This window comes from Armigeres subalbatus, chromosome 2 (genome assembly GCF_024139115.2).
Source record: "Armigeres subalbatus isolate Guangzhou_Male chromosome 2, GZ_Asu_2, whole genome shotgun sequence".
Classification (NCBI taxonomy): domain Eukaryota; kingdom Metazoa; phylum Arthropoda; class Insecta; order Diptera; family Culicidae; genus Armigeres; species Armigeres subalbatus.
In genome coordinates this window covers 335,287,378-335,297,827 of record NC_085140.1, presented here as the reverse complement: position 1 = coordinate 335,297,827, position 10,450 = coordinate 335,287,378, and positions in this window count along the sequence as shown.

The following is a 10,450-nucleotide window of genomic DNA, read 5'->3' as shown; positions in this document are numbered from 1 at the left end:
GAAAGGTATACGTTTAATCGATTGTTTAACAAGCGGAAAACTGATTTATTAATGTTTTGCTTTTGCAGGCACCCATCGACCCGTTTCGATAACCATTCGACGGTCGGTGGTGATGGCTTCCTGGTTTTTCCTTTACACTTTTGAGCGATGGGACAGGTTGTGCGTATAGGAGGGATTGTGTATTGCCGTGTTGCGAAGGATTGAAGGTTTGACAGCTTAAAGCTCTTAATTCAAAATAAGCTAGAGCAAGTTCCTGGGACAGATTTGTCGGCTAAAACCGGAGATTACGCAATGTAAACCACAATCATCTATAATGCCGTAAGTATTTAAAATCATAGTGGAAAATATGTGACCCTGTTATAAAATCATTTTGCAGAATAAAGTGGAACTTTACTGCCGGTGTGAATTAAATGTCAATTTTCCCTTGTCATAAGACGAGTTGGAACTATCCAATTTTTAATCCCTAAATTGTTTCTAAGTTTACAGACGCGTATTGTTTGATTCACATTGTCGGATTGCTTAAGTTTAAGGATCATTCAAGGTCTTTTATATTCTTTTCTGACAGCATCGGAATGTCGAACACGGGATCCAAGAAAGACCAGACGGACGGTTCTGGAACAAGCCGTGCTAATATTCCGCTAGTTGGTGATAATGTAAGCAATCTGGAAATAAAATCTTTCTTTTTTCATGGCCACCATTTGATACAAGAGAAGCTTGATTCGAGATGAATTTTCTTCAAAGTACAAAAGAAAATCGCTGTTGGTAGCAGAATCACAATCGTGCATCGGAAAGGGGATGATGCAATAATTTTATTCAAATAATTGGCGTCAGTAGCCTCAGCCAAATGAAATTTTATCACAAGATCCTGATTTTGTTTTTGCTGCCGATAAGGATTTAAAGGGCGCATTATCGAAAATAAATTGATACTTTACAAATCCATTATTTTAAACAACAGCCGGTTTTGGGTAACAGGGACTATGTCCAAGGGCTTCCCTAGTAACATTTTGATTTTATACTGGTTTTATAACACTCTTGAAAAGTAAATTATGGTCTTCAACAGCGTTATAAAACTTAAAATGTTATACTTCTGACGATGCGTTAGGCATGAAGGTGGTACACCCTTTGCCAAGGGGTTTGGCGAGGCCTCCTCCCAGAGACGGAGAGCAGAGTGACCGTGGCTGCAACTAGCAGCACCGGAGACTACCCAAAAGTGACGAGATATAGCATTAATAGCATGTTCAGACGCCTCGAGCGTCTGTTCACCAGGAGGTGCGGCTCAAACAGCGTCTGCCTGGTACCCAGCGGCTGATTAACGAAATGCTGTATCGCGTCAGCTATACCTAAGGTTACAGCCCCATCAGCGCGATGTAGGTAACGCGACCCCGGTAAGGTAGCTGACTGAAGCCTCTCAATACCACGAAAAATGGAGATAGAAGAAAAGAGAACGTTATTTTGGCAGCCGACCCGGCTGCGAAATTAGAACTATAATTGGAAACTCGGTACCTTGAAGGTCAGGACCCTTAATGAACCTGGACGAGTGAGCCTTCTGCAGAAGGTTGGAGTGAACGTGACCGCTATTCAAGAAGTCCGATAGCCCAGATCCGGAGAACGTGAATTCCGAGCCGTTGACCCCACGACCAACACTGCATTCAAATGTAACATCTATCACAGCGGCGGCGGAAAAGCAGAGTATGGAGTTGGTTTCGTAGTGATGGACAAGAAGATGAAGCGAGTGATGCGGTGGAAACCCATCAGCGAACGAATCTGTGTGTTGAGGATACGGGGCAAATTCTTCAATTACAGCATAATCAACGTTTACGGATCGACAAACGATAAATCCGACGACGTGAAGGACACGTTTTATGAATGTCTTGATAAAGCCTATCGAGAGTGCCCAAAGCATGATGTGAAAATTGTTATCGGAGACGCTAACGCTCAGGTCGGTAGAGAGGACTTTTTCCGTCGCATAATCGGTAGGGAGAGCCTTCACTCCGCTACCAATGACAACGGCCTACGGCTAGTAAATTTTGCTGCTGCCAGAGGGATGGCCATCAGTAGCACCTACTTTGCACGAAAAGAACATCCGAAAGCACACCTGGAGACACCCAAATGGTGAAACTTGCAACCAGATAGACCATGTTCTGGTGGATGGGCGCCATTTCTCGGAAGGTATCGATGTGCGGACATTCAGACTCTGATCACCACCTCGTTGTCAGTAAAATTCGATCACGGTCAACTGTATCGAACGAAAGATCACAGCGAACGATGCGTTACAATATCCAGCGATTGCCGGCGGAAGGGTATCGGCTGAGTACCGCCAGAAGCTCGACGAACGGATAAGTGTAATCAACGTTAGCGACAACATCAACGAGTGGGGAGTCGATCCATGGAGCGGTGAGCACAACAACACGTGAAGTGGTAAGCACTGCACAGAGGCGACCCAGGACAGGTTGGTTCGATGTGGAGTGTCAGAGAGTAACAGACGAGAAGAACGTTGCCAGAAGCCGGTGTTGGGTACCCGATCGAATAGAGGTCGGTACAAGGAAGCAAGAGCAGCCGAAAAACGAACCCACAGCAGGAAGAAAAAAGAGTACGAGAACAAGTTATTAGTGAGGCGCAGGAAAAAATGGAACAGAACGATATGCGTAGGTTTTATGAGTCTGTCAATGGCGTGCGGAGAAAGACAGCGCCATCTCCCGTCATGTGCAACGATCAGCAAGGGAATTTGCTGACAGATAAAACTAAAGTGGCTGCCAGGTGGAAGCAACACTCCGAGACTTTGTTGAATGGAGGAAGTGACGGTGCATCGGTGAACAAAATAAATATTAGCGACGATGGACAAGCTATTTAACCGCCTACACTAGATGAGGTTAAAAAGCCGTTAAAGAGCTGAAAAACAATAAGGCTACAAGGAAGGACCAGCACCCGGCTGAACTTCTCAAACATGGCAGTGAGCAGCTTTATGAAGTTCTGCACCATATTATGTCGAAAATATGGGAAGACGAGGAAATGCTAGCTGGTTGGACGACCTCACTTGCCCTCTCCTCAAGAAAGGGCACAGACTGGAGTGCACCAATTACAGAGGAATAACCCTCCTTAATTCGGCGTACAAAATTATGTCCCGTATTCTGTTCAACAGATTGAGACCGCTTGAAGGGTCCTTCGTCGGCGAATACCAAGTAGGTTTTCGTGAGGGCCGATCAACGACGGATCAAATGTTTACCCTAAGGCAAATCCTTGATAAATTCCGGGAGTACAACTTGCAGACACATCATCTGTTTATTGACTTCAAGGCGGCGTACGATGCAGTGAAACGGAATGAATTATAACAAATTATGCTAGAACATGGTTTTCCGGTGAAACTGATACGGCTGATTCGTATAACGTTGGACGGATCGAAAACAAGTGTAAGGGTTGTAGATGAAATATCGACGTCGTTTGTTACCTTAGATGGATTAAAGCAGGGTGATGCACTCTCGAATCTACTGTTCAATTGTCCACTGAAGGCGGCCTTTTAAGAGAGAGACAGTGCTGACAGTGCGAAATGGTGCTGGATGGTGAAAAATTTGAAGTGGTAGAAGAATTTGTGTATCTTGGAACATTAGTGACGTGCGATAATGATGTTACCCGCGAGGTGAAAAGGCGTATTGCAGCTGCAAATGGGGCTTATTACGGACTTCGTAACCAGCTTAAGTCCCGTAGGCTGCAAACGAAAACAAAACTCGCGCTGTATACTACTCTGATTCTTCTGGTGGCTTTATACGGCCATGAGACATGGACATTAAAGGAGGCTGATCGGAGAGCTCTCAGGTGTTTGAGCGTAAGGTGCTGCGGACAATACTCGGTGGTAAACAGGAGAACGGTATCTGGCGGCGTCGCATGAATTAAGAGTTGTACCAGGTGTATAAAGGGCTGGATATTGTTAGGCGTATACAATACGGCAGACTATAGTGGGCTGGACACGTTGTCCGTAATCCGGGAGAACGTCAAGCGAAGATAATATTTAGTAGAGAACTCGGAAGAGGCCGCGGGCTTCGTGATCGTGGACGGCCGTGTACACGATGGCTTTTTGCAGTTGAAGAGGACCTGAGGGCGCTCAATGTTCAGGGCGACTGGAAGCGATTGGCCCAGGAACGAGTCTAGTGGAGAGGGATACTCCATTCGGCGTAGGTTCATCGAAGAGCTGTAGCCCATCAAGTATCAAGTAAGTAGCATGTTCAGCGTACCACTACCCGGGATGTGGGCGCACGCCGAGCAACACGATGATATCATCGAGCTCGCGAACGCAAGGTAGAACATCAGTAAGGGACTGAAACAGACCCTTCGGATGCTCTGCCAGGCCATTCGAGTCGCAAGAGAAGAATAAGATGCATTTATCAGGCGGGTGGTGGGAAGAAGGAAGGCCGACAAAGGTGCTCAAACCGATGCCTTTCCTTTTTTGGAGGAGCGGCTATGGCCCAAGAGGCGATTGATTTCGCCCTGATGGCCAATGAAGAAAAGACTGCGCCTAACCCGAAATGGGTCAGGCAGCGAAGGCGAAGGCGCTCGGAGCAACGCCAAACGACGTGTGACCACAAAGGGCAAACGTCGTCTGGACGGAGCAGATCGGGGTGCAGAGGAGCCCGAAGGGCGTCGACCCAAGAAGGTGACTACTCGGCCCAAAAAGACGAAAGGCACCAACCAGGCGCAAGTCGCCGGGCCGCAAGAGGGTACTGTGCCATCGGTACAAGGGACCGAAAATCCCTGGCAGCTGGTCAGTAGGGCAAAGCGCATCTCGGCCCGCAAAGAAAGCTAAGGACAGTGGCGAGGCCTTGTTGGTAAAAACTGATAAGAAAAAGTACGCTGAAGTTCTGAAATCGATGCAGGTGGCCGAAAAGCTTTCGGCGCTGGGTCAGGACCCACTAAGACCAGTGAACTAATGGTCTTGGTTGACGTTCCTGAGCTGAGGTCGTTGGGGCGGAAGTGACTCTCCAGTGCAAGCAGAGACCAGTGCGGTACAAGGGACTGGAAATCAAAGGTCGAGAAGACCTTTGTACGCATAAGAGGCGGTCCCTTTGGCACGCAGGTAGCCTACAGCAGGTTACTGGTTACGGAAGCCAAAAAGTTAATGACACGAGGGAAGTTGAAGATCGGCTGTTCAGTATGTCCAGTGAGCAAACTCTAGCCGCATTCAGTGGACAAGTGCTATTGGTGCTTAGAGTTGAGGCCCAAGTCCTACAACTGTAAGGGCCCAGACTGTAGTAACCTGTGTCGTCGTTGTGGTGAAGAAGGGCACAAGGCGCAGGAATGCGATAAGGCACCAAAGTGCCTCATCTGCGCCAGCAAAAAGCAAGCCTCTAATCACGTTCTGGGTAGATCTTCGTGTCCCATCGGAGAGGCAAACTAGAAGAAGCCGTGCAAGTAACACAGATGAATCTTAACCACTGTGCAACTGCCCAGCAGCTGCTGTGGCAGTCGGTCTCGGTGTTGAGAATCTATGTCGCCTATCTGTCCGACCCGTACAACGTCCCTGTTGATAACGGCAATTGGGTGGCGGACGGGTCTAGGACGGAGGCTATTTGCACGACGGGAAGGTACCCGATCCAAGAGGTGGTACACTCCTCTGCTGAGGGTGTTCTATTTTAGCTGCTATGCCCCACCAAGGTGGCCATTAGAACAGTTCAACCAGATGATCGATAGGCTATCGTCTAACCTAGTGGGTCGAAAGCCGGTCGTCATAGCATAAGATTTTAACGCTTGGGCAGTGGAGTGGGGCAGCCGCTGCACCAATCAAAGGCGTTACTAGAGGCGCTAGTGCTAGTCAATGATGGTTCCGCTAGCACGTTCAGAAGGAACGGGATCGAGTCATGGATTGACGTAACGGAGGATGGACGAGGGTTACACCCGTAGTGATCATCTAGCAATTTGCCCCAAGGTCCGTGGGAGGTGGACCAGCGGCGTAGCCAGGGGGCGGCGGTGTGGGTTCGGACATACCCCCCCTTCCCCAGAGACAAAATTTGTAGAAGAAATTTTTTTTCGAACTATCTCGAAATAAAAAAAAATAGAAAAACCTACCGGATAAACCAGACGACTTTCTGACCACTGAGGAGGACCTATCACTTCGACATCGAAGTTTTCACCGTTGCCCTGGGACTGGAAATTTTAAGCGGGGATGCGTTGGTAGCTGTCCTCTCAAGCCCGCGCGACGCCACCATGTCGAGGAAAGCCCTGCCGAGAAATGGCAGACGCTCGGTATACTGATGGAGTGCCGAGATTGCGGAAGCACCGAGATGTAGTGCCGAGATTGTGCCCGCACCGGGGATGAAAGAACGGACCGCCGTGAAGTGTCACGAGCTGCGAATCTGGCCTTTTACAAGGCCATCAAGAGCAGTAACAGAGCGTGTTTCGAGAACCAACGCGAATCTTCGGGATGACGCTTCAGGATAGTGATGGCCAAGACCAAAGGGAGCTCTTCACCCTTCGAACGGTCCCTGGATAGGTTGGCGAGGATTATCGAGGTACTCTTCCCGTCCCGAACCACAAGTCCCAGGCCGCCTGCACCGTAAGGCAATATGGCTGCGGCTGAAATGGTGGCTCCGGTGACGAACGAATAGTTACTTGCGGTGGCAAAATCCCTGTTAACGAACAAAGCTCCAGGGCCTGATAGAGCGCTCTCAAGGCAACAATCATAGCGAACTCGAACATGTTCAGACTAGCTATGCAGAGATGTCTAGATGAGTGTAAATTTCCCGAAAGATGGAAAAGACAGAAACTGGTTTTGTTGCCGAAGGCCGGGAACCACCGGGCGACCAATTGGCGCAAAGATCAATCTGTCTTATAGACACGACGGGCAAGTTGCTAGAGAGGATCATCCTCAACAGGCTGACCCTGTATTCTGTCAAGCAATTAGTTCGGCTTTCGCAGGGGTAAGTCAATGTTGGACGCTATTATCTCGGTGGTAAAGACCGACTAGATAGCAATTCAACAGAAAAGGAGAGGTATTCGATACTGTGCGTTAGTGGCACTTGATATGAAGAACGCATTCAACAGCGCAAGCTGGGATGTCATCGCGCTCTCGCCTGCCGTTGGGCCTGTACCGGATTTTGGAAAGCTATTTCCAAAACCGTTTACTATTATACGAGACCGATGCCGGTCAAAGAAGCGTACATATTACCGCAGGAGTTCCGCAAGGATCAATACTGGGCCCGGTATTATGGAACCTTATGTATGACGGGGTTCTGAAGCTAAAGTTCCTTCCCGCTGTTGAGATCTTCGGCTTCGCAGATGACGGTACCTTTGATGTCTACAGGGAGTCTCATCCCGAGGTAGAACTGAACGCAGCACATGCGATCAGCACGGTGGCGGATTGGATGAGCGCTAGAGGCCTGGAACTCGATCATCAACAACCGCAAGTCAGTTCATGAAGTCGCGATCACATCAAAGCGGAGTTTGAAGCTCCTTGGGGTCGTAATAGGCGACAAGCTGACCTTCGCCAGTCATGTCGGTCGGACTTCGACTGATGTTGCGACGTTATCGAGGATGGTATCCAACAGTTCCAAGGTGTGTGCCAGTAGGCGTAGATGAGTGCCTGTGTGAGCGTGAATGAGCGAGTACATGAAGTACTTCCTATCCCCCAGAAGTAATGCTGGGAGGCAGTTCATGGGGGAACCAGGGTATTAGCAGAGAGGGTAATATCAAGGTAAACGGAAAATCATCAAGTTACTGATGTTGTCATTAGTGGCAACCAAATGAAATTTTATTACAAGATGCATACCTACTTTGGTTTTGTTTTTAAGGTAGGAACTTCAAATTGTCGTTTCTAACAAATTTCATAATTTGAATTAGGCCAGTTTTGTTCGAACTAGTGACAAAAGAATGCACACAACTTTTTTTGTTCAACGCGTCAATTTATTTATTTAAACATAATCAAAAATCTATGTACGATGATAATCTTTTTTGGAATAAAATTTTAAAAAAATATCGATTTCGTTCTAGCTCCAATGTCCACTAATTAGCAGGTTGCCGTCGGAGGTGTTACGCTTCACCTGGTGTAGCGACCGAAAGAGTTATCCTACGCAGGCCATTTTTTAGCGGGAAATCTGCAGAATTAACAAATGTATTTCATTTTTGTCATACATTTTTAGTGATCTGTAAAAAAATGCGAAAATCGTCTTAATGTAGGCCACCTGTGTACTAACCACTGAAGAACTTCAAGCCCGTTGTATTGTACTTCTGACTGGCCCGTTTCAAACTACTCAGAGACTGAGTAAAATTGTATTGCCGTCTCTATCTTTCTCACGGAAATCCTACTTATTTTTCGTAAAAACTGGAACTACTCAAAATTTGAGTTGTTCCACTTTTTACGAAAAATGAGTGAGATTTCCGTGAGAAAAAAAGATACGGCAATACATTTTTACTCAGTCTCTGAGTAGATTGAATCGGGCGTGTTGATTACAGGTAAAACGATCAGGATGACCCTTCATGATTAACAAATTCTAGGTTCTACCCCGTAGACAATTTGATGCTTTGTTTGGCCGTGTGTAATAGACAGAATAGTTGTTCGCCAACTTTGTATCTTTCCAAATCCCAATAAATATTTAGCATCATTTATCATAGTTTCCCGTTTAATTTTATATTTACCTTGAATTTTATTTGCTGATGAACCACAATCGTACTCACCTGTAAAGAAAGAACAATGAGGAAAAATCAGTTTAGTTACAAAAAACCACATGCAGACGCATGTTTCACAGAACTATGTCTTCAATCATCGCATTATGGCAAAGCAGCCCCGAAGAAAATTCCTGTAATTAGGGTAAGTAATCCATAATTGAATAAATTGCCGCCGCAGTACGCTGTACGTAGTCAGGCTGCTGTTGCTTCCGTGTAATTTACTCTTGCTTGAAAATTCAAACGTTTCAAAAGGGAAATTGCTGGGGAAATGTTTTGATTAGTTTTTCTAATGCTTGGAAACAACTCAGGGGGCAGAACATGGTAATAACGATTTGACGTGAGCCAAACGGATAAGAATCACCATGTATGCGGAATTCTACCCCATTAAGGACAAGGAAAATTGAAAAACCGATTTCCGTGTGCATAGGTATGAAAATTATAGTTAGTCTTCGATTAAAAATATTCCAGTCAAAAAAATCACGGAATTTGTAAAATTTGAGCTACTTTTATAGAAATGTATATCACAGCTATGGGAGCATAAAAGACGTTCTCCAAGCAACTAAACAAGCTTTTTCACCCATTAGTTTGTTCAAGGAACACAAAATTATTTCCCTCAACGAAACAAATTGCGCAACGTCATTGGGAAATTGTTCCCCATAACCGTATGCATCCCTAATCAACCTCGGCCGGGGAAATTAGTTTCTGCTAAAGTTGTTACGCCTTTCACCCGTGTCCAGCTTAAGCCTGTCAAAACATGTCGTCTGTCCGGACTTCGTTTGCGTTTTCCATGTAAATTAAGTTTCCCTCCTCAAGCTAGTCTTCAAAGCTTGGCCGGCCACCATCACCACCACCGTGAAAAATGCTTCCAAATGGGCGGAAAAATACTGACCAGTCATGGAATGTAATACCGACCGACCGTCCGGAGTGACAAATGAAATGCACTTTGTTTGGCAAAGGAACCGCTTGGTTCGTCCCCTGTTGTCGTCAGCCCAGCAGCGTAGATTGTAGATTGGTCGTCGGTCGGGCAGCATTTTCCGTTATGCAGCTTTTCAGCTTGGACAGCTCCCAGGAAAAACAAACACAACTGTGCTGACGGTTGTTTTTGTTGTTCGGTGGTTTAAGTTACTGGTCAGTTTTAGTACATAGTTTGAAGAAGAACAACAAAATATCTACCATGATGGGCGGAGATGTTGGTTTGGTGGCATTGAGGTTAAATGTGCCGTGTCACTGTGCTCCGCCGGATATTCTGATATTCCGGACGATGACAAATGGGATTGCTTCCCCGGGTGTGTTGGCGATCAGAGGAAAGCTGGTGCTGATTCGTTTAGTTATTAGTCACTCGAAGGTGTTTGTGCGGTGAATGATAATTTGGCTTGCAATGAATTAGGTACCTACGCTACGCTACAGACATATCTTATGCAGAGTTTTCTGTCCGGAATTTTCAACATCCGTTTCTTGATCCACATTATTCTTCTTGTGCTGATTTCAGATTTCTTTAACACTTCATATAAAATGGAGGTACTCATAATATTGGATAGAGTAGTCCAGTGACCAGACCACCGTTTCTTGATTATAATATACACATACCTAGAATTCTAAACTTTTTGTAAACTGGTAAACTCCAGATTCGGAAATAAATTGACCTTTCCCGTCATTTTTTTTTATTCTCTCGATCTTTTCTTTAATGTATTTAAGATCAACTTTTCCAAAGAACCTATATTTTTGTCGTTGTTGTCGTTCCAACTATTTTTCAAAATTAAACTAAAATCGAAAAAGGATTGCATGATCGAAACTTCAAGCC